General features: G+C 55.4%; 1 long non-coding RNA gene across 1 annotated transcript; it reads right to left on the minus strand.

Annotated features, from left to right (window-relative positions):
• Positions 1 to 5,780: 5,780 nt before the first annotated feature.
• On the minus strand, positions 5,781 to 15,340 carry LOC125923498 (uncharacterized). Its single transcript, XR_007458062.1, has 2 exons — positions 15,063 to 15,340; positions 5,781 to 6,110 (listed from the first exon to the last, which is right to left on the minus strand). It is a non-coding gene; the product is annotated as an uncharacterized LOC125923498 (long non-coding RNA).
• Between the last annotated feature and the right edge of the window lie 4,621 nt (positions 15,341 to 19,961).

The raw sequence follows: 19,961 nt of genomic DNA on the forward strand, positions 1-19,961 counted from the left end.
AAGCCAAAGCAACAAAAAAAAAAAGAAGAAGAAGAAGAAGAAGAAGAAGAAGAAGAAGAAGAAGAAGAGGAATTAAAAAGGAAGTATGTGGAAGGCAGATGTGAGCACGTGCAGGTGAACCGTAAAGCCATGAAATATCTTTCCCAAGTTGGCAAAACCTTCTGAGACTCCCCAGCCTGGAAGGATCTTGGCAGTTTTACCACAAACGTAAAGGGAGGGCCCGACCGTGTACCAGCTTTCTAAAGAAGAGAACTTACAGGGAAGGAAACCACATGTAGGATGTGTTAGCCTCTCCACTGAGATCCATGACAATCACCTAACCTCAACCTCTCCTGGTTTCTACCTCGCCTACCTGGTCCTCATAAACGTTCAGCGCTCAGCATTTACACTTGCCTGCCCTGTTCCTCCTGCTGCTATTACTAAAAAACTATTCCCGGGGCGCCTAGGGGACTCAGTTGATTAAGTGTCCGACTTCGGTTCAGATCATGGTCTCGTGGTTCGTGAGTTCAAGCTCCGTGTCGGGCTCTGTGCGGAAACAGCTCGCGGAGCCTGGAGCCTGCTTTGGATTCCGTGTCTCCCTCTCTCTGCCCCTCCCCTACTCGTTCTCTTTCTCTCTCCCTCAAAAATAAACATTAAAAAAAAAAAAACTTTCCCATTATGTTAGCAGTAAATGTCTTCAAGTTGAAAATTCAAGACATTCAATTCTCTCTCTCTCTCCCCCTCCCTTCCTCTGTCTCTCCTTTCCAGATATCTTTAACAGTAACTTTCAGGGCACGTCCGCTGTGTGCAAAGCAGAGTCCCGGGACACAGGGAAATGCAGAGTAAGCTGAAACCCTGGCCTGCCCGGGGGCACGGGTGGTGGAGGAGGCTCTCCTGTTTACTCAGCTGTGGCCCAGCCCCGCTGTGGTGCAGGCTCAGTGCTGTCCATCCCGGCCCCAGCGGCCATGCCCCGGCGAGGTGGCTGTGACCGCTGACCCACAGCGAGGCAGCGTGACAACGAACTGGAAACCTGTACGCACTGTGTAAGCAAAGCTCGTGGTGTCTCCCCAGGGACCCAGTGGTGCTTTCTCATCAGTGAGGTCACTCAAGGGAAGGTCTGAGATGTACTGACAAATCGTACTCAAACTTCATAGATGCGGAGAACAGACTGGCGGCTGCCAGAGTCAGCAGTGGGAGAAACGGGTAAAAGTGTCCACCTGTGAACCTTCACATCGGGCAGAAAGTCAGAGGGACTGGCTGTGTTCTCAGGCTCGTTCTTTCACACTTCTGCACTCCGCCTAAGACCGTAGACCTCAGAGGACCAAGCTAGTATTTTATTTCTTTTTGTGGCTGAGAAAGGGCCCCAGAACTTCCTGGTTCTTTCTCTGGCTGGACTCGGTTCAAAGAAAACCCTAAGAGTTGTCTTCTTGTAAATCATCACAGACTGAAAGGAACGGCAGAGAACAGCATGCATTTTTAAAGCTTACGCTTGGGGCTCTGTGTTTTGAAAGCCCTACAGGACGAGTGTGAGGCCCAAGAGACTCGGGCTGGGAAGCGTGGGGTATGTTGTAGCTACAATGAAGCACGGGCTCTCGCTCCACAAAGGAACCAACACAATCCAGAGCAGCCCGTGGTGTGGCCCGCCGGGCCGTCTGCTGGCCTGGGAGAGACGGAACTGGTTCTCGGCCCAGCCACCCAGAGAAAGATGAACAATCCTCTCGAAAATCCTGCCTCTAGAGTTCTAGTGACAATACCACTTCTACTCCTCGGCACACGTGAAAGTTGTGAAACTGTCCTTTTGAGGGATATTTGCAGCAGAGACGGTTTCATGCTGTTCCGCGGATGCTCAGGCCCCAGGCTCCCCGGGGAACCCGGCTGGGGTTGGAGCCGGTGGGCAGAGGCCCCCTTGCCTGGATATGAGTGATGCGGCCACGAGAGCCCCTCCCAGCTCAGCCACGTGCCCAGCTGTGCACCCCGGGACCAGGTCAGTCCCTGCTCGCCAGCCAGCCAAGGCGATGCCACACACGGGTGTTACCGGCTGGGCCCCAAGACGGCCTGCCACTCGACGTCAGGCACGGTGATGCCGAGTTAGGAGCCGGGAGGCCAGCCCTCCCCACCCACCCCCCACCGGAAGCTCTTGGCCAGCGCTTCTGGAAGACGGTCCCCAAGCACCACTTCGGGCCTCTTCCGAGTCTCTCCCAAACCTTGAAGAATGGGCGGGTCAGAGTCCACAGGAGAAATGAGGACATTACGCAGAGGGACCACTTCCTTTCCCGAAAGGTGTTAAAGAAGCTCCACAGTAGTAGCTCTGTCTTCCCTCCTCCCTGAATGGCCCGTTGCTGTGATTTTGCCTGAAAATAGATGGGGAGTAGGGACGCCTGGGGGCTCAGTCGATTAAGCATCTGACTCCTGATCTCGGCTAGGGTCATGATCTCATGGTTCGTGGGATCGAGCCCCGTGTCGGGCTCTGTGCTGACAGTGCAGAGCCTGCTTGGGGTTCTCTCCCTCTCTCTGCCCTCCCCTGCTTGTGTGCATGCACGCTCCCTCTCTCCCAAAATGAACTAAAAAAAAAAAAAAAAAAAAAAACAGATGGGGAAGAGTCAGCCCGTTTTGCATCTAACAGTCGTGAGGCCTCAGCAATCCTGCTGACAAGGTTATCGCCCAATTTCCGTGGGCTGGGAGTCACAGTGTTCCCTCCATGTGGTGGTTGGTTCTAGAATCAGAATTCCAGGAAGGGAGTCCTGCAGGACTCTGGGCAGGGTGCCCATCCTGGCCACATGAAGTAACCGAAACCCCGCACCCGGTCGTGGCATCAGGAAGGCCTTCTTTCCCGAGTGATCGCCATCAGGTGTTGCCCCGAACACTGCTTCTGGGGGCTGCTGCGGCAGATGGTGAAAAGGGACGTGTCAGGGTGGATACGTAGGTGACAGTGACAGGCTCCCTTCTCGACTGTAGTCAGAAAGTGTTTCAAGAACAAGTCTTATTTAAATGTCATTTATGTAGCATTTCCCCCTGAAGGAGTTTCTTCTTCACAGAAACCTAAACCAAAGTTTTACAGTTTCTTTCCATGAGTTTCTTCACTATGAACAATGAATTTTTTTTAATGATCGTACGATATCCTAATGGGAACATTGTTTGTGTCTCTAACGTGGAAATTAGTTGATTTAAAATTAAATATGCTTCATTGTAATATAGGTTGCTAAAAAGAATCCTTTAAATAATTACAGTCAGCTTTTTAAAAAAAAAATGTATTTGTCGGGGCGCCTGGGTGGCTCAGTCGGTTGTGTCCGACTTCGGCTCAGGTCATGATCTCGCAATCTGTGAGTTTGAGCCCCGCGTCGGGCTCTGTGCTGACAGCTCAGAGCCTGGAGCCTGCTACGGATTCTGGGTCTCCCTCTCTCTCTGCCCCTCCCCCGCTCATGCTCTATCAAAAATAAGTAAACATTAAAAAAATTCAAAAAAAAACCCTGTATTTATCAATCGACTTAGGAAGCTTATGTGAGTTTCCGTGACACGTACTGCTTGTAAGGAGCTCCTCCTGGGTGCTGTCCACGTCCTGCCCAGCCTGTTGCTCCATAGACGTCTCCATCCACATCCGTTAGGTCACAGAGGCCCTGGGGACAGCGCCCGTGCTGTCCCCACTGTGTGCCTCCCTTAACACCAGAAAGACACCATCCTGGTAAGCAGCCAGCACTCGATATGAGGTTCATCAACAAAGAAAGCCATAAATAGAACTGTCACAGAGTCTTACAAACTCATAGGAAGCTCCAGGAATTTTCTATTGGATTAAAGAATGTGTTGGTTTGCCTCGGCTGCTCACACCAATATTACTTTTCAAGATGATGTCTTCTTTGGGCCCCAATTAAAACAGTTGGCAGTTTTGGAGGGGGCCTAGAGCTGGTGGGTCAGGAGGGAGCCCAGGCTGTAGATGAACCGATGTTCCGCGAGGCTCTGATCTTCACCCCAATGCCTGGTTCATGTTTCCTCTTCGTAGTACAGAGTGGAGTTTTAGGAGGGCCATCACACTGTGTGTGCAGAATTACAAAGTCCAAAGCCAGGCGTGAAGAAGCATCGATCCCAAGATGCTTCTTCATTTTGAAACACATCCCAGTAACACTGCTGTCTGGCCACCAAGAGCACGGTGCTGCATGGTGTTGGAAGATGTGAGAAGTGGTCCACGCCCAGCGTGTCTGGGAGAGAGCTACAAGGTTTCAAGCATGGAGATACTCAGTGAATAAAAGAAAACTAAAACCAACTTAGGTAACATAGTCTGTGTAGTTTAGAAATGGACAGGGTAGGAGTGCCTGGGGTGGGGGGGGGGGGCCTCAGTCAGTTGAGCGACCGACTTTGGCTCAGGTCATGATCTCACAGTTCATGGGTTCAAGCCCCACTTGGGGCTCTGTGCTGACAGCTCGGAGCCTGGAGCCTGCTTAGGATTCTGTCTCCCCCTGTCTCTGTGCCCTTCCCTGCTCACTCACTCTCTCTCTCAAAAATAAACATTAAAAAAGAAAGAAAGAAAGAAAAGGAAATGGACAGAGTGGCTGGTGACATACTTTGGTGAATAATTTGATGTAAGCGGTGCCCTCCGGTAGGTCCAGGGGCATTGATTGGGGTTTATGTGACCACACTACAATGTATGATTTTTATTTTTTATGAAGGAGATTCCTAAAAGCGCAGATGAACTGTAACACAGGCTGACCACACACTAGTAGCGATAAAAACGATAGCTAACATCTCTTGTGCCAGGCACGGTTCTCCTGTGATAAATTATGCAACCATGCACAACCCTCACCACCGTCCTGTGAGGCCCTTGCTTTCACTAGCCCCATTTTACAGAAGAGGAAAGGAGATGTGAAGCAATCTCACCCACATCATACAACGAACCAACCACGCGGCTGGTAAGTGGCAGAGCCAGAGTGGAACCAGCGCCCTGGCTCAAGTGCACCTGGCCCAGAAGCACCACGCCCAATTCTTCCGCACACGCTACTGATCGAGAGCGAGGGGAATTCCGTCACAGCCTCGAGCTGGGCGGACTGAAGCCCACGCTGTCTCCAAACGCTCTGTCGGTTGCCCAGGGTGTCCCGTCCCCGGTCCTAGTAACTCTGGGTGCCCCACCCAGCTCTGAAAATAAAGCAGTCAGCGGCGTGCGCGCACCTGCTCAGAGCACTTTGGCGGGAGTCATTTAGGGCGGTTACGATCTTTATAACTTTAGGGGGTGAATCTTTGGCAGGGCTCACTTGCACCAAGTAAAATTTCAGAGAATTTCCTGAATAACAGGTGTATGTAACAGCTCTTCCTAAAGTCCCGAGGCCAAGGCTGGTGAAGGAGGCTCTGAGCTGTTCCCAGGACACCTGCGCCCTCGTGCAGGTCTGTATCTTAGATCCTGGGCTGACGGGCTCCTCCTGCCCCAAGCCAGCTTGGTCAGCATTTCAACTACGATCCCCCTCCTTCTTGAGCTCCAGCCCCGTGCACCCCATCCGGTAGAAACCGCTTGCCTCCCTTTCCTGTGAGGTGGTGTGGTCTGTGTTCCCAGAATGTCTTAATTTAGCTCCACCTAGTATCGCCCCTCATCTGCCCGTGTACCACCCTTTTCTAGAAGAACGTGAAATTCAGGACAGAAGATTTCATTAGTCATTCTGTCTTTAGCACAGGGATGGGTTCTCCAAGCACAACCAGTGAACGCTGGATGGATGGGTGGATGGATGGATGGATGGATGGATGGATGCGTGGATGGATGGCGCTAACTAGGTAAACAACGAAAAACAAACTCTGAAAACACATGAAGGTTCGGAAGCTGTACCAAGGGTGACACACATTACAGTTTTATCAAGGAACGAGGATCCTGCTCACAAAAAGAGTTCTTGAAAGGGATTGGGGGTTGAAATAAAGATGGGCTTTCTAATCTCCTCCACAACTATGCCGGGTTCTCCATTTCCTAGATAAACGATACTGCTCTGTAATCCTAGAAGATGCGGGTGGGTTTTAATTACAGGGCTGCTCCGGGCCCGGCCCGCTCCTCGGTGCCGGGTTCAGCGGAGCACGGCCTCAAGCCAGGTCTTTTGCAGCAGTGACACATCAGCCTTCCAGTTGATGCAGGAGGAGAAAGGGCCTTGCCTCCGCGGGTCAGGGAGCTGAAATCAAAGGAAAGCTTGTTTTCAGTAGAAGAAAAGGAAGCCAACACACAGAGAAAAACCTAGGAGATGGAAAGAGAGGCCCCTGGATCGAGCCGTGCCCACAGCCAGCTGCACCCCGGGGCTTCTGACGTACGTGAGCTAATAAGTTCCATCTGTAACCTATGCTGACTTGGGTGGGATTCCCGTCCCTGGAAACCGCAGTCAGACTGGCTGAAAACAAGAACCGCATCACCCAGGGGGTTAAGCGGGACGTTTAGAGAGAACCGGGCACAGCACAGCTCCTGCCGGGAAAGCATGCACAGCGAGGTTCCCGCCCCGACAGCAGCACAGAAAGCCTCGAGCGGGACGAAGGAGCGCGAACAACCCCACCCGTGTACCCAGACGAGCCCCCTCGCGATCCATGCGTGAGGACAAGTGTCACCACCGTCTTGATTCAGTAAAGGAGAAAATGCCTGAAGCCCAGACAGTTCGAGTTCCTAGTCTCAGAAAACCAAAAAAATTAGCGACAGACCCAAACCACGGCAGCCTTCTCTTTTCCCATCTCTGGAGCGTTGACTGCGTGGCCTCAGGAAAACCTGCCCGGGCTCATCCCATGTGTTCACCAGCGGAGCGGGCCACGGGAGCCACGGGGGCCATAGGGGTGAGCACCCCTGCCGGTCAGCCCGAGGCGTCCTGCTCCAGGCGCTGTGCTCCCGGCTCTGAGGGCAGCTCAACAGTGCTGCGCTCAAGGCCAAGGCATCGCGGGCTCTCTGGGCCCGCGTCCTTGGCCGTGCTGGCAGCTCGGAGCCCGGAGCCTGCTTCGGATTCTGTGTCTCCCTCTCTCTCTGCCCCTCCCCTGCTCACGCTGTCTCTCTCTCAAAAATAAATAAACATCAAAAAACTTAATACAAAAAAAAGAATGCAAACTCAAAATCTGTTGAAATAGAAGCATCTATCTTTCTTCGTGGGTCAAGATTCAAGAATCATGGATTTGGCCCAACATACAAGTGTGAGCACTAAGGTTAGAGAATCATGGACAGTCTGCAAATTGTAGCTATAAAATGCAGTTCTGAGCAGTACTTGGGTGAACCTGGCCCTTTCCGAGTAAATCTGTTCCGTGCATGCACTGAAATAAAGTGGAGGGTCCCACAATGACGGAAAGCCGGCAAATAAGAGACTCCCCGTGCCAACTCAATCCCGGTTTTTCTCAGTTGTGCTGTTAGCTTCCCATGGATCCCTCAGCACTGATAAATAACGAACAATGTGCATTTGTTGGCTCATTCCTCGTTGATCACGTTGCACACCCACAATGTAGCAGGAAGTGTACGACGTACCAGGAAGCACCGAGGAACACAACAGGCGTGGCCCCAGGCTCCATGGCCCTCACGGGCTCGTGAGGAAGGTGAACCTAAAGCCGTCACATGAACTCTAATGGAAATACAAACCGTGGCGGGTGCCATGAAGGAAACACGCACTTCTGAGAGTTGATGATGGTGGACGGGATTCCTACTCCTACTCTGGGATGGGGAAAGAGTCCTCCGAGAGTATGGAAGGTAGGCTGACCGCTGAGAGGGGTAGCAGTTAGCAGGGAAGGCGGGAGAGAGCAGCCACGGGGAGGTCCTGGGGTGAAAACAAGCCTGACCGGTTCTAGAAACAGAAAGCGGCTGGCTGTACCAGCCACGTCCATGGAGCCCCTCCCTCTTGGTCACAGTGGGGAGCCACTGATGGTTTGTGAGGAAGTGCAGGGAAGGTGACCTGGCAGCGACCGTGCTCAGTCCTGTGTTTTAGAATGCTTTGTGTCCTGCTGCACAAATGGAATTCACTAGACTGCTTTTAGACTACTCTCGTGTCTGCCAAAATCATTATATACATGAAAATGAGCTAATTTACATTGCTATGAATACATCTCAAAAACACAACTTCGAACTTTTGAGGGTTTGCAGTTGGTACAAAGATACCGTGCAATACCGTCCACATCCTGCACATGAAGTAAAATCCTGTAGGTTGTTTACGGGATGTGAAAAGAAGAGGCAGGAATCTGGCATAGAGGTTACTTCCCAAGAAGGAAGGAAGGGGACGTTTTCCCAGCTTGGTATCATTTGGTTTTTCTGGAAATTTAAAGCATCCAAGGCAAAGGATAACTTGTCTATTTCCTTTTACACATCGTTTATGGTGTTTGAGATATCTCACAACTTAAGATGTCAGATGTTCCTCTGTTTGTTTAAATGGCTATCAGTCCTTATCAATTAATGAATCTGGTTTCACTGAAAATTAATGGAAGCCATACGACCTTAATCATAAGTAAGTAGATTTAATCAACAGATAGTAACTTCCTTCATTGCTAGTGCTGGAGTGCTTGATTAACTTATTCAGGATGCTTAAAATTGTACCGGAATTGAGATATGGTGACATTAAATAAAAACTCACATTTTGTCATTTTCAAAGTTTTAAGCTCTTGGATTTATAAAAGGGAGCCTTGTCCAAGATCAGACCGGATACCTACAGAGTGTAATTAAAACCTGTGCAGAGTCCTGGGAGGTGGGGGGGGGGGGGGGGCACCTGGGCGGCTCAGTTGGTTGAGTGTCTGACTTCGGCTCAGGCCATGATCTCACGGTTAAGTTGGTGGGTTCAAGCCCCGTGTCGGGCTCTGTGCTGACAGAGTGGAGCTTGCTTGGGATTCTCTCTCTCCCTTTCTCTCTCTGCCCCTCCCCTGCTCAAGTTCTCTCCCTCAAAAATAAACATTAAAAAAATTTTTTTAAACCCAACTATGCAGAGTCCTAGGCCAGTGCCCTAGCTATCAATGTCACTGTTGATCTACCGTTGTTGATACACATTGAAAATAAGGTAGAAACCCTTCTCTCCAACTTCTTGGTTAAGACATAATGCAGTCTTTCCTTCCCACTGCACCTGCATCACCAACACATCCAAAAACATCCTCAAAAAGAGGATGTTATTTAACTTGTACTTCCTCCTCGGGCATGGCTGTTCCCAAACAGTGAGTGTGGACTGCCGTGGGTCCAGGGAAAACGCCTGCGGTGTGCTTCAGGTCACGGACGGCCACGCAGAACAGGCTTTCTGCCCAGTGTCCAGGCGGACGTGAAGTGCTAATTGCTCTCACTGCTATTTTGGCCGCTACCTTTGAAGGAGAAATCAAGACAAAAGGTCTGACGAGTGTGAGTTCACGTGCGTGAGCAACCAGGCAGACCAGTGGGCGGTCCAGACACAGCCAGGTGAGTGCAGATGTGGACGCTAAAGGTTCATAGTTCTGGCCCGAGATTGAATCTGAGGAGCCTTTGTGCTATTATCTGCTGTCTTTGCAAACGCTTTGAACATCGGACTGAATGTGGTTTCTAGATGAAAGTCGCCAACGTCTCGACTTGTCTTCATTTTGTCCCTGGGAGCATGAAGCTAACGCGAAGTGAGCTCAGGGCGAGAGAGGAAACCAGTCTCACGAAGGTGATGACTGTAGAAAAAAACAAACAGTCCCACTTTGCAGATGCAAAATACAGTAAGACATTGGAGTGGCTCTGGGGAGGCTGCGACTTCGGTGCGTGACCGTGAGGCACCGCACAGCGTCCCCCACAGTGTGTCCAGCGTTTGAAATTCCAGGAGGACGTGGACAGTTGCTGTGTGTCAGGCCTGGACAGAGGCGACGGAACCAGTGGCGATGAGCCTCCCCGCACAGAATCGCAGCACAGCTGGTGTCTCCTCGTGGGGAGGGTCAGTGCTTCCTCGGCAGGCGACCTCTCACAAGGAGCCAAGGCCACACGCGGGGCGTTCCTTCCACGGACGCTCAGCCTCTTGTCCCGACACGTAGCCTGTGTTTGCAGCCACCCTTCCGTTCGGGGGTCTCTGCGAGCCGCCCGGCCCCTCACAGCCCAGCCCCCCAGCGACAGGAGCTCCAGAAAAGGGCTTTCGGCTTTTAGAGACGTTTCTGTGGACGCCAGGACAGAGTGTGGACCCCTTCGGAGGTAATGCAGTGCTTTGTCAAACCGCCTTAATCCAGAGTGCAAGACCCGCTGAAAGCAGGTGGGGGGCGGGGCGGGCCTGGGGGCCGCGGGGCTCACACAGGCTCCCTGTGCGAGGACCTGCCGCTCAGAGACCCGATTACCTCGGGAGACCTGCGCCTGGCATGTCCGAAGCACTCACGACGCGGACGGAAGCCCCACTCTGGAAAACCAGAGCTCTGAGGACAAGGACTTCCCACAGCATCCCTATCTGCAAAGCCCTGGGATAACAGACCAGGAATTTTACCAACAAGTTCCGTCGTGTTCATAGGCCCTGGTTAAAAGCTACGTTCTAGAAGTTTCCAAGCATTTGTGAAAACGCCTCGACCACAGTGACTCTAGAGACCAAGATCACAAGGCGGCACATGCCACTTACAGAGCAGTATGTGGGTGTGTGTGCACATGTGTGCGTGTGCACGCATGTGTGCACATGTGTACATGTGTGTGCACATGTGCACATGTGTATGTGGGTAGGTGTGCACATGTGTGTGCGTGTGTGCACATGTGTACATGTGTGTGCGCGTATGCACGTGTGTGTGCACATGTGTACGTGTGTGCATGTGTGTACACGCGTGTGCACTGTGTATGTGGGTGTGTGCATGTGTATGTGGGTGGGTGTGTGCACATGTGTGCTGTGTGCACACGTGTGCACATGTGTATGTGGGTGGGTGTGCACATGTGTACATGTGTGCACGCGCGCATGCACGTGTGTGGGTGTGTGCACATGTGTACATGTGTGTGCGTGCGTGTGCACATGTGTACGTGTGTGCATGTGTGCGTGTGTGTGCACATGTGTGTGGGGTGGGTGTGTGCACATGTGTACGTGTGTGCATGTGCACATGTGCATGTGGGTGTGTGTGTGTGTGCACGCATGCACGTGTGCACACAGGGGAAACCACAGAAAAACATTGAGAAAAATACCAAAAAGTCTAAAAAGCTTGTTCATGGCAAGATGATGTGACTTCTCTTTTCATAACTTTTGCTGCCCTCAAATTGTCTATCCTCAAGAGGTACTACTTTGGGAATCAGAGACATTATTCTACATGCACACCCCTCTATGCACAGATGTGCACATATGCACGCCCGTGTGTGTGCACACTTGTGTGTGTGTCCATGCACAAAATAAAACAACGCTGACTCCAGAAGGGCCCCAAGAGGAAGGGCCCTCGGTGAAGAATTCAGTGAGATGGCCAGGCTTTCAGGCTTAGGGCCCTGAAAAGAAAACGTCACCTTCAAAAGTCAAATTCTGCTAAATCCGCGGCCTGCTGTGGGCTGCAGGTTTGCAGGGAAAACACTCTCACACAGCCTGCTGGATGTCAAAATGTCCAGCTCCAGATCCCGTCCCCAAACCCAGGCCTCTGGGGACCCCGATGGCCCCAGTTCTCCAGGCGCCCTGCCTTTCACTTCAACAGGGGAAACTGAGACCAGACGGGTCAAGTGACTGCTCCAGGCCACACAGCGAATCAGCACTGATGCTGACCCGGACTCACGACCCCAGTGTGCCCTGCTTCCTGTGTGGTGTTCTCTCAATTCCAGGAGGGCGGAAGTCTAGGATCCAGCCATTTGTACAGATTCCTACAAAGCCCACGACACCACGGAAGACAGGCCACGCGGCCAGCAGCGCATCACACTGACAGCTCCTAGAGGCTTCGGGGCCGAGGCTGGTGCCTCCAGGAACAGGTGGCAGCAGGACAGCGTGAAAAGACGCTACCATGCCTCTGGGCCTCGTCCTGTCTGCCGCCGAATGCCACCTGCCGTAGCAGGGGGACCGATCGGGGGGGGGGGGGGGGGGGCCCCCCCCGGGGGGGGGGGGGGGGGCAAGTGCCTCTCAGTTCACACCCCGTGTCAGCAGACCCAAGGCACCCACAAACCACCAACTAGAGCCACGCCCGAGTGGCATGAGATTTGGGACCACGGTCTCCCCATGGCCTTGGGGCTGCTCCTGGAGACATACCCCAGGTGCCTGGAGTTCACTCAACGTTCCCCCTCGTGGTTCACAACCTTTGGTTCATAAACTGGGCTTCTTTCTCCCATCCCAGTATTTCTCCTTAAAAAACCCAATGGGGTGCCTGGGGGGGCTCAGTCGAAGCGTCCGACTTCGGCTCAGGTCATGATCTCGCAGTCTGTGAGTTCGAGCCCCGTTTCGGGCTCTGTGCTGACAGCTCAGAGCCTGGAGCCTGCTTCCCATCCTGTGTCTCCTTCTCTCTCTCTGCCCCTCCCGCACTCATGCTCTGTCTCTCTCTCTCAACAATGAAAAAACACTTAAAAAGTTAAAAAAAAAAAAATCCAACCTTTACATAAGGTCTCCTTAATAAATAACAAAAGTGCTTACATCAAAAGCGAATCATGCTGTCTGCCTGCCTTCAGGAAACGAAGAGAACTATTCTTTACATCTCGGCTTCGTGATCAAAATGACAATGCACGTGGCTAAAATTACCGAACCCAATCTCCACGTTCGGCCAAAGCGGGGTTCCCGCCAGCTCCCGGGGCAGTGACCGTGCAGGTGAGCGCCCCATGCAAAGTGCCAGGACTGATGAATGAGAAGCTGTGGCATGAACTAAGGCACAGACTTTTCTTGCCCCGGTCACGTTTCACAGCTGCTGTCTTGTCCTGGGACAGAATTCCACAGCCGGCATCCATCCTTCCAGGGCAGAGGGCGGGGGAGACCGGCTCTCCCCTGCACCAGGAGCTCTCCGCCCGCCGAGAACACGATCCTTCTGGCAGAGACACAGCCCGTGCACTGTCCAGGGCTCTGCTGGGTGGGCTTCCTTCTCACTAAGTCATGCATTCGTTCGCAAACGCACACTGACGGAAGCCCACGAAATGCCGGGCACAGATGACAGGGAACAGGCCACGAAGGATCCTGGCTCACAGGCTCCCGCTGCAGGGGGGACGCCCAGCCCTCATTCATCAGCCCCCCAAGCCCACCGGGTGCCACCCCACACGGGCCGGGTGCAGGACGGGTTTCCCGGGGCTTCTGGTCCGGGAGGCGAGACAGACACCCCCTGCCACCCGTCCCCAGTGACTGAGTGAATGATCACAGATGGGGGGAGCACGGGGGACAGACCTCCCCGGCACGTCCAGGGACGCTTCCCAGAGGAAGCCAGGTGTACCTGGGGGCGAACAGGACGAGCAGGACTTGAGAGGAGGACAGGAGGCCTGAAGACGCGGTCCCCGCACACAAACTGTAAGATGGGCACGGGGGCACCGAGGGAGCCGCCAGCAGGCCACCAGGAGGAACGGGACCCGAGGGACACACGGCTGGCACGCCCTGGCCCCCCGGGTCCAGCCCGTCCCACGCTGCCCTCCCCAGGGGATGCTGACCCCTTAGCATCCTCTGGACCTGAGCGGCCACATTGCAAACAGCAGCTGCTGGTTCTCGTCCTCGTGACACCCACGCCTGGATTCCCGTGCCCACATGGCGGGAGGCGGGGGGGTGTCACTGGAGCGCCCAGCCGGAGGGGTCACCAGAGACAGCGGCAGTGCTCGCCGGCAGGCGCCCCAGCCTGGGTTTTGGAAAGGCGTGTGAACCTGAGGAGGATCTGTTTGCATTTCCCTCAGCTGAGTGAGGCACAGAGGACCGTCCCTGCAGATCCCTGCAGAGTGTGACCAAAATAAACCCTGCTGTTTCGAGCGGGCCTTCTGGAATGACTGGTTATGCACCCCCCCACCCCCACCCCGGGGCTCTCGGCCAGGCAGGGCGCTGGGTCGGAAGGACGTCCAGCAGCTGAGCAGACGCCTGGCAGCCAGCGGGTCCCCGGGGGCCAGGCCCCTGCCCCGAGCCCCCTGTGACGGGGCGGCAGAGGGGCTGAGGGCACGGCCAGCCTCGCCGAACCGACGGCCTCGGGGCGGTCTCCACGCAGGTCTCAGTGATGCTGCTGAGGTTTTTCTTGGTGGCGCGATGGAACGAGAGGAGACAAGGTCCGGGAAGGAAGCAGTCGGTTCTCAAGCGACACTGGGACCAAGCAAATATCAAGGAACCGGGCCTTGCTGGGGGCTGGGGTCAAAAATAAAACGGGCCCGTTTCCCAGCCTCTCCAAGAGCGTCAAATTAAGGAGCTTCAAGTAAGGGTCAAACCCAGATCCTTTGCGGAGGCCTCGTAAATGTCAGACGGGGCGCCTCGGCGTCTCTCAGACAGGAGTCCCCTGAGGCGCTCCTGCCTCGTGGACACTAAACTGCAGCTTTTGGGAATTTCAGGGACTTTTTTTCCGAGCAGCCCTGGCCCAGCGGAGGTCCAAGGTAGACCGAGGGCTCACGCCAGCGACATTCGTGACCGCTGCTTCTGTCAAACGGCACGAGTCCCAACGGAGCCACAGGCGGCCCCCCACGTCTGCAGCACAAACAGGAAGAGGCACCACCAGCGTGGACTCCGTGGGACAGAGACAGCACAAGACGGAAACAGGAAGCAGGCTGAGAAAAGCGTCAGCTGCACACACCAGGCATTTCTTCTGGACAAGAAAGGGTGACTTCCAAGGGAGCGCCACGAATCCAGAAGGCAAGGCCAAGAGCAATGGAAAAATCATCCTCAGGAATTCGAATCGAGCCCTTTCCAGGAACTGCCAGCTTGGGCCGGACTGCAGCGCAGGACGCATGGGCCAGGCTCTGGGGGCCTCCCACATCCGCTCGGGAAGAGGCGGGTGTGACGGGGACGTCCACGTGTCTGCGTGGCTGGGCCCCGGTACCCAGACGCTCCCTCAAGCACCCGTCTGCGTGGCTGGGCAGGCACCGTTTAGAGGGAATGATCGCTTGAGCTGGTGGACTTGGCTAAGGCAGAACCCCCTCCCTGACGCAGGGGGGCCGCATCCAACAGTCGAAGGCTCGGAGCAGGGGAAGGGAGGTCCCCCGGGAAGAGAGAAGCCTGTCCCCGGACGGCCCTCAGGCTCCAGCGGCGGCCCCCGCCCTCCCCGGTCCCCTGCCCGGCGGCCGCCAGCCCCACCGGCCCCACGGCCACAGGAGCCCGTACCTTAGCAGAAACGAGTCTGTCTCTGTCCAAGTACGAACATCCTGTTGGTTCTAGCCCCAGGGCCCGCGGCATCTGTCCCACACGCGTCTGCCACTGCATGTCCGGTGTGGGGCAGGTGGCTTCGGGCATGGGTCCTCACGTGAAGAGCGTGTTCACAAAGCTGCACTCCCGACCAGCAGCCAGGACGGCTCACGCGCACCTGGGCCTGATTTCGGTGACAGGATGCTGGAGCCTGAGCCGGATGCCACGACAGGATGAGGTTGGGGGACCCGACGGGGGGGGGGGGGGGTCGTGACACTGCACGCGGGAGGAATAGGAAGTTAGTGGCCAGAGAGTGGGCTGCGGCACAGGGTATTTTCCAAAGATGGCCCCACGGACGTTTCCCTTCCAGCACGATCTTCTCACCACGCGAGAGGACACTCGCCACGGGAGGTGAGGTCCACGTTCCCTGCCTTTGAACCTGGGCAGGCCGGGAGCTGCCGTGAAGTGACACGGTGGGACTTCCGAGCCTAGTCTGGGAAAGGAGGCGCGGACTCCCCCTGGCTCTCCCTCCTCAGGACGCGGTCCTCAGGAACCGTGCCTCGACGTGGACGAGGTCCAGCACACTGAAGCGGCCAAGCTGGGAGAGCACCGGGAGGGGCCGCAGAGAGACAGGGACGCTCCAGGGGCCCCGCCTGCCTGAACCAGCCCCACCCGGAGCCCAGACAACAGAGCTCAAGGCTGTGCGGGCTCTAAGCCACCACGTACCGCACCGCCCGCCGAGTGGTACAGAGACGAGCCGTCCTCACGCCGCAGATCTGTAAGCAGATTGTTCCTGCGTAAAGCCACCCTGAGTCTGCTGACGTTGCTATACAAAAACATCAGAGACAACAGACACTTATCTCTCACAGTTCGGGAGGCTGGGAAGTCCCAGATCAGGGAGGCAGCATGGCTGGGTGAGGGTCATCTGGGTGGCCGACTTCCCGCTGTCCTCACACGGTTGAGACAGACTGCTGTCTTCTCGCAAGGGCACGAACCCCATTCATGCGGGTTCCATCCTCCCGACCTGCTCACCCCGAGGCCCCACCTCCAAACACTATCGCAGTGGGGGTTAGGGTTTCACATACAGCAGCGCATGCGGGCGTTTGTGGGACAACCAGAGCAACTGGGGTCTCACAGCCCATGTGAAGAATTGTGGGGTGCAGCTTTGACAGTGGGAAGCCACTGACGCCCCAACACGGTAAGATCTGTGTTTGTAAATGACTGCTCTGACCACCGTGTGACAAACTGACCAGAGGAGACAAGAGTAATGTGCAGAGCCCAGACGGGGGGCTCAGCCACAGTAAAAACGAGAGAAGACGGTGACTCAAAGGTAGCAGGTTCCTCATTCACACACTCGAGGGACCTCACAGCCTAAGACTTCGTAATACAATAGCAATAACAGCATTAACGCTGGCACTGTGCTTATCAGCTTATGAAACGTTTCGTCTACATCAGCTTATTTGGTGATTTCCCTTTATGATTCGGTAGATCTCAGCTCTGCAAAATTAACCCATATCCTACTCCATCAAGCCCTAAAGTATGAAGCCCCATCAATTTACATAAATGAAATATCACAATTTAATAACAACATTATATGAAGTTACAAATTACGACTCTCTGCTCTGGCCTTCCTTCAGTTTTCCAGTGTGCCCTAGTCCTCACCACAGGGCCTTTGCACACGATTCCCCCTGGGACCTCACCATACCATCCTCCTTTGCCACTTCTCACCCTTCAGATCTCAACTCAACGTTTCCTTGTTATGTGCTTTCATGGTTTATTCCTTTCCATCAGAATACTTGTCTTGATCTGTTACTACACAAGAATTCACACAGTCACGTTTACTGACTTTCATCTCCTTAGAGTCCAGGCTGCAAGGGGTTGGGGGACTGGGTCTACTTCACTCATCACCACCCCTAGAATTGTGCCTGACCCACGGAAGGTACTCAGTAAATATTTGTGAAAGGAGGAAATTAATTTTTAATTGGTCAAACATTGCATAAGACAGAGAATGGCTTCAATTTCCAAGGCACTGTTTATTTTAATATCGTTTCCAGCAGGAGCCAGGTTCTTGGCAAAAGATAAACTCCTAGAAGTTTTAATTTTATTACAAAAGTTATTGCTGCTCTTTGCGAACTATTTTGCAAATATGTGCTGGGTACCAACACTGTAATTTCAACATAATTACAATAACTGCAAGAGAAAAACTCCAATCAGGGCCACGGTGGAGACAATAATCCCTTGAACTCCAGAGAAGAGCAGATCTTATCCTGAGTCACCAGGGGAAGATGTGTGAAATGACACGGGGGCTTTCTGCCCTGCAAGCGGACAGCGTCACAGGCGCCTCTGAAGCCCAATGAAGCCACAGTCCTCTCGGGTCACAAAGCTCAGATGTAGGGAGGCTCGGGGGCATTACAGCTGCCTAAGTGATTCCAGATTCTCTGCAAAGCTATTATTACTGAGCAATTTATGCTGTTGGCATTCAGAAAACAACAGAAATATGATTCCAGATGGAGGCGTTCAGAGCTTGGAGAACCTCTGTTTTTCCGGAACAGGAACAAAGACTCCAAAGGTGTATTTTAAGCTAAAAAGAGACCTTTTCCCTCCCACCGCCGTTTGTACCGGGACTTAAGAAGGTGAAAACGGAAGCAGTGGGGACTGTGTGCAAAGACATTCATTGATGAGGCCAGGGCCTCACCACTCTTCCAGATTCTTCTAGAGTCAAGGCTGGGTCTTCCCTGAAGGGACGCCCAGATAGCAAAAAGGCCAGAGGATCGTATACAAAATCTCCCTGCACGCATGTAGTCTCGGGCAGACATCCGCACTATTTTTTTCTCCCTTCCCAAACCGAGATTGCCTTAAACACAAGCAACATCTTACAATTTTGCTCATTCTGTTCTAATTATATTACCAGCAATATCTGTGCAGTCGACACTAAAAGCTCAAGAGACTTCTTACCTCATTAAAATTTTTGCTTAGTTATCCCCAGAAGAGAGGCTCCGAACGCCAATTACCATAAATTTGCAGGCAAGGGCCATCCCGGGAGCAAATCTGGTGGCAGGGGAAGGCTGGCTTCTGTGGTTTTTGGGGTGTGGAGAGGAGTATTCTAATAATAGGACGCCATTAGCTCAGGATAAAAGGCTCAAGGGCAGCGCTGGCACCCATTAGGAGTTCCTAATTAGAGTCTGAGTAACTGCTATTTAATGAGATGGTGAGAGGTGCCCAGAGAACAGGCCGGGAACAGAGCGAACTCCCCACTCCCTCGGCACTTAAGGGGGAAGGGCAGGGAATTAAGAGCTGATGCTCACGCCTTCAGTGTTGTGCGTACAAATGCAGGTTATCCTATTGTTTTTTTTTCTTTTCCCTTAACATAAATGTGGGGAGTGGAGATAGAGAATACGGTTTCGTAGGAAACTAAGAGGTGCTGGAATTACTCAAGACCCTCCTTGTTTAAAGGCTCTGGGAGCCTTGGCTCCCGAGCCAGCCCCTCCCCCAGACCTGCCGGGTCCCGCGCAGGGGGGTCCCCAGCACGTGTGGGTGCGGACAGACCGCGCGGCTGGCATTCAAACTCCCCACCGGACGTCTTCCAGTCGGTGGCGCAGGCAGAGCTGGTTCCGCGCACCGGGTATTTCGACGCCGCTCCTTGTCATGCCCCCACCCCATCGTGATGTCGGGCACGTTCGCACAGGCCACCGGCGCTGGCACGGGGCTGCCCGGCCCGGTCGGGAGCACAGGCTCCGCGAGAAGGGAGCGCAACCGCGGGCAGCGGCGGCTGAGGGCGACACCCTCGGGGCGGGAGTGCGACCCCGGGGGCGGGGGCCGCGGGGGCGGGGTCTCGAGGTCCCGACCTGCGGCCACAGGGCTCAGAGCGGCCGAGGGAGGAGAGACCGCGGGGCGCGTCCCTCCGCTCTCCCGGGTCCCCAGTCCGGGAGGGACCTCTCGCCTGCTTCCGGGGACCCGCGAGTAGGGCGCCGCGCACAGGCCCTGAGAAAGCGGGGATCCCCGGCCGCGCCGGCAGCAAACGTGGCCACAGCGCACTCCCCCACCTCCACGAGCGCTCCGCGGGGGCGGCGGGCCTCCGGGGGGCCTCGGGCTGGGCCGAGCTGCGTGCGGACACGCGTTGGGCCGCGGCGCTCCCGGGCCTCCGGGGGCCGTCTCCTCGGCGGCGGTCACCGCGGGGACAGCGCGGGGCTCGAAGCCCCCCGAGACCCAGCGCGGCCGACGATTCCCAGCCCACTCCCACCGCACGCCCTGAGGGAGGCGGCCACCCGCTTCCCGGGGGAGTCCCCGCGGATCCGACACCCGCCTCCACGCGGGCGCCCGGGGGCGAGACGGAGGTGCGCCCAGCCCACTGCCCACACCCCCACCGCCAGCAGGGCCACCACGGCCACCTCCCCCCTCGCCCACCTCCCCCGCCTCGGCGGCCACCCCCTTCCCGCCCCTGCTGCCCCAGTCCCGCGCCTCCGGGGGCGTCTGGCCACCGCCTTCCTTCCGCGGGGCCCACCCCTACCTCGAAGCTCCGCGCCTCGCCCTCCACCCCGGGGCCCACCCGAGCCAGGACGCTGAGCCCCAGTCGGTGGTCTCCGGCGCGCATGCGCGCGGGCCTCTTCCCGCGCACCTGTGAGAGCGCCCGGGGGCGGGGCGGCCGCCTCCCGCGCACCTGTGCGAGCACCCCGCGGGGTCCCAAGCCTCTTCCCGCGCGCCCGGGAGCGCCCGGGGGTCTTCCGGCTCTTCCTGCGCGCCGGGGGAGGGGGGTCCTCCGCTCCTTCCCGCGCGCCCGCGAGCGCCCCGGGCCCCTCCGGCTGCTGCCCGCGAGCCCCGGGGCCCTCCGGCGCGGCCGGGCCCGGGCCGGCGAGCCCTCCACTCCCCCGCCCCCCGCCC

The sequence above is a fragment of the Panthera uncia genome, chromosome B1, assembly GCF_023721935.1.
Source record: "Panthera uncia isolate 11264 chromosome B1, Puncia_PCG_1.0, whole genome shotgun sequence".
Lineage (NCBI taxonomy): Eukaryota > Metazoa > Chordata > Mammalia > Carnivora > Felidae > Panthera > Panthera uncia.